Source organism: Myxocyprinus asiaticus, chromosome 3, assembly GCF_019703515.2.
Source record: "Myxocyprinus asiaticus isolate MX2 ecotype Aquarium Trade chromosome 3, UBuf_Myxa_2, whole genome shotgun sequence".
Classification (NCBI taxonomy): domain Eukaryota; kingdom Metazoa; phylum Chordata; class Actinopteri; order Cypriniformes; family Catostomidae; genus Myxocyprinus; species Myxocyprinus asiaticus.
The window spans coordinates 57,201,033-57,205,608 of NC_059346.1; the positions used below are offsets into that span (position 1 = coordinate 57,201,033).

The 4,576-nt window shown below is 44.2% G+C and overlaps 1 pseudogene; it reads left to right on the plus strand.

Moving 5' to 3' along the window:
* Nucleotides 1-234: 234 nt before the first annotated feature.
* Nucleotides 235-2,142, plus strand: LOC127420831 (piggyBac transposable element-derived protein 4-like; annotated as a pseudogene).
* The last annotated feature ends 2,434 nt before the right edge of the window (nucleotides 2,143-4,576 follow it).

Below are 4,576 nucleotides of genomic sequence, written 5' to 3' on the forward strand. Positions count from 1 at the left end.
ACAAAAACCACAAAAACCACAAAGACACACACACACACACACACACAATGAGAAATTGAGATTGTGTGCTACTGATTGAACTCAGACAAAACTAAAAAATTCTTGTGCATGTGCAGCATCTCCCCTCCATGACCCCACACATGACTCAAGTTCACAGACAAAATAAAAACAATTGCAGACAAAATAAACTAAATTTCAGACAAAATAAACATTTCTTGAAAGCATTGTTTACTAATGGGGAATGCAGTCAGAGCCTATAAAGGTGCTGCAAATGACAGTACCCCCAGTTCTCTCTTTGCTGAAGCCATAAGTGCACATTTCAGTGCCCAACAGGTCGTAGATCTTATTTTTTCAGATGTCCAGGAGGAACAAGAGAACAATGATTTAGAAGAGGAGGAGGTATCTGAAGAAGAAGATGGGGAAGAATACAACCCAGAGCACGATGCATCATCTTCAGATAAAGAAGAAATCCCCCAAGCTGAAAGAGAGACATTTTTGTCAAAGAACAGCAAAATAACATGGTCCTTGTCACCATATGACAACCAGGGCAGGATGGCAGCACAAAATGTCATAAGGATGACCCCAGGGCCCACAAGACATGAAGTTGCACATGCCCAGGACATCGCCTCAACATTCTACATGTTCATCACACCAGCTATCGAAAAAATAATCCTAGAGATGACAGATTTGGAGGGTTTCCGTAAATATGGAGACAACTGGAAAAGGATGGATGAGATTGACCTGCGTGCCTACATAGGGCTGCTAATCTTAGTGGGTGTGTATAGGTCCTGAGGCGAGGCTACATGTAGTCTCTGGGATGCAGAGAGTGGAAGGGCGATTTTCCATGCCATGATGCCACTGAAAGTCTTTCACACATTCTCAAGAATGCTACGATTTGATAACCGTGAGTCAAGACCTGCAAGACGTGTGAGAAACAAACTGGTGGCCATAAGAGAGGTCTGGGAGAAGTGGGTGGAGCATCTGCCATACCTCTACAACCCTGGGCCTGAAGTAACAGTGGATGAGCAACTGGTTCCATTCAGAAGTACATTTTTATTTTCATATCTGTAATGTAAGTGATTTTCACTGTTAATTTTATTATGTATTGCTGTAATATCATTGATTTAAGTGATTGTTTTCTGTGACACTGATACTAATTACTGATAGTAATCTCTTTTGTCAAAAGGTCGCTGTCCTTTCCGGCAGTATATGCCCAGCAAGCCAGCAAAGTATGGCATCAAGATATGGGTGGCCTGTGATGCACAATCCAGCTACGCTTGGAAGATGCAAGTCTACACAGGGAAGCCGACCAGTGGAGGCCCGGAGAAGAACCAGGGGATGCAGGTTGTGCTTGATGTGACAGATGGACTGAGGGGGCACAATGTCACGTGTGACACTTTCTTCACCTCTTATGAACTCAGCCAGCAGCTCCTAAAGAGGAAGATCATCATGGTTGGCACAGTTAGAAAGAACAAGCCTGAGCTCCCCCCTGCACTCCTCGCAACAATGGGGAGAGAGGCCTTCTCATCAAAGTTTGCCTTCACCCCCACCACCACTCTAGTTTCTTACCTTCCAAAGAGGAACAAGAATGTGGTCCTCCTGAGCACACTGCACAAAATGGCTGAGATCAGTGATCGTGAGGACAGGAAGCCAGCCATCATCCTGGACTACAACCACAACAAAGGAGGCATGGACATCTTGGACAAGGTGATTGGAACATACAGCTGCAGGAGGATGACTGCCCGCTGGCCCCTGGTCATCTTCCATAACATCATTGATGTGTCCTCATACAATGCCTTTGTGATATGGAACAAGATCAACCCTACCTGGATGCCTGATAAGCGGAACAATAGTATGGTGTTCCTGGAGCAGCTGGGAAAGGTACTTGTAGCCCCACACATTCAAAGAAGGGAGCGCCTCCCCCGCACAGCAGCCTCTGCAGTGCATGTGAAAGCTGTTCAGGGGGCTGAATCTTGTCCTGATCCACCTGAGGCTGCAGCTGGGGCAGGCAAGAGGAGGAGATGCCAATTCTGCCCCTCAAAGAAAGACTGTAAAACAAATACTATGTGCTGCACATGTGAGAAATACATCTGCAAAGTCCATGCACACACACTTGCATACTGTCCTACATGTGCTAATTAGAGTTGAATGATTTATGTTCTTCACGTTTTTGTTTTGTATCTATTATCTTATTTTATTCTTATTTATTGTTGTTGTTTATAAACCTTGTGGGTGGGGGCAATGGTTCGAAAAATGGGAGAAGACTAGTATTTTGTAGTTGAATTCCTCATTGTACAGTATATAAGAATATATCACTATGTTGCCAAAAAAGTTCAAGACTGTTATTGTTTCCCTTCAATAAAATGCATTCAAAACTACTTTCTGCATATTTCTGCTACTTTCTTAGGCTATACAAGTGCTATCTCTTGCTAAACAATTAATGTTTACACCTATGCAGTACCTTTAGCAATAATAATAATAATAATAATAATAATAGTAATAATAATAATAATAAAAAACCTCTACTTTAGTAAAGAAAACAATTATGACAGGTGTGTTGTAATAAAAACAAGTGGTGTCCACTGATTAAATGGAGTCTTTCTGCACTGTGAAGAGGTAAAACCCACATATTCACAAAGTTTGTGATGAATGACAGGTTGTTTCTTCATGCAAAATAGATTTGGGGTTTAAAATTCAATTAAGCTGTTTTATTTTAGGGGTTTGGTGGAGGTGGGTAATTTTTTACCCTTGGGACAAGGGGAGTATACAGAATGTTAAGACTACACAAGGGTTAAGCTATTAATTTGTATATATCCTGACAATACATTTTTATTGTATTTATGTGTCTTTTGAATTTACTTGGTGAATTTATCATCAATCTCCACACCTCCCCTGACAAGCTCTGGCACCCACCTGGGGAGGTACGCCTCCCAGTTTGAAAACTGTGGGCTTAAACAAAGCAATATTTTATTTGTGATTTTAATGTTTTCCCTTTTGGGGATATCATGTTACAAATGGCTTACTTACTGTATAGTTGTTTCTGCATACTAAGCTTGGATAGGAGAAATATTTTAAAATTGAAGAAGTTACATACTGTATCTTGCTGCAACTGTAGGCACTGGTCCTCAAACAACACTTTTGGTGAAACATCACTGTAACAGTTCAAGAAAGGAGGAGGCGGGAAACAGATCAACATTCAACAATACTTTAATTATAACTTAACATCGAACTGAATTGGAACATAATAACAAACGTCGACAACACACACACACACACAGCTCCGTGTGTGTCTCTTTCTCTCTCTGGCATCCTCGACTCCTCCTCTTATCTCTCTCCCGCTGACTGAGCTACTCAGCACCAGGCATGCACCCTTACTGCCTGGCCATGCCCTCCTCCTTGTCACATTCCCCCATCGCCCGATTCAGGCCGGGGAAAGCCCCTTCGGCCATGTGCTTGCCGGCTGATTCTCCCCGCCTCCTGGGTACCTGGGTAAGATGAGGGGAGGGGAGGGGAAAAACGTGTGGGAGAGACAGAGAGAGAGAGAGAGGGAGATAGAGGGAAAAGAAAACAAACTCCAGTTCCCAACCACACCACCATTCGGTCCTCGGCCAGCTGGGCAGTGGTCCTCTGCGATGCCGGGTGATGGCACTGGACCTCACCTCCTGGCGGATGGCAGCGTGCTACCCTGCCTCCCGGCAGAGATCAGCAGCTGATCCATCTGCCGGCAGACGGCAGACGGCAGCAAGCACCCCCACCCCCTGGTAGACAGTAGCGGCTCCTCCACCCTCTAGCGACTGGCAGCGGCTCCTCCACCCTCTAGCGACCGGCAGCGGCACCTCCACCCTCTAGCGACCGGTAGGAGCTTCTCCACTTCCTGGCGGATGACAGTGGCTCCTTCATCTCCTGGTGGATGGCAGCAGGCTCCTCCGCCCTCGGGTGAACTGCTCCAACACCAACGCATCACACCTCCGCGGCGTCGCGATCCCCTGTCAGTGGCGAGGGCACTCTGATGGTGCGTCCTCTTCCAGTCCTGGGATTTGGCACCAGTGTAACAGTTTGGGAAAGGAGGAGGTGGGAACCGGATCACAAATTTGTGTATGTGAACACAAATTCTTCTATATATGCAATGTCGATTTTATGCAGGTGGGTAGTAATGTGCTATATTTACTCCGTTACATTTACTTGAGTAACTTTTTGAAGAAAAAAAATACTTTTAGAGTAGGTTTAAAAGTGGGTACTTTTTACTCTCACTCAAGTAAATTTCTATTGAAAAAATGTACTTTTGCGGCATTCATGTTGTTACATTACTGGGTTTAATTTTGATTAATGTGTAATTTATTGAGAGATTATTGAATGGGACATTTATGACAGCGGAAGTTCACACAGCTGCTTGCGCTGTCACAGACTGTCACTCAATCCGAGTCCATCACTGCTGCAGCATCATGCTCTTCTAACTAAGTGAAACACTTTCTTCGTTCTGCACAGTGAAAAAAAGAATAGTTTCATCATGCAACACCATTTTACACCAAGACAAGTGGATATTTCAAGATTAAAATTGCAGCTCCAATTTAAGGCA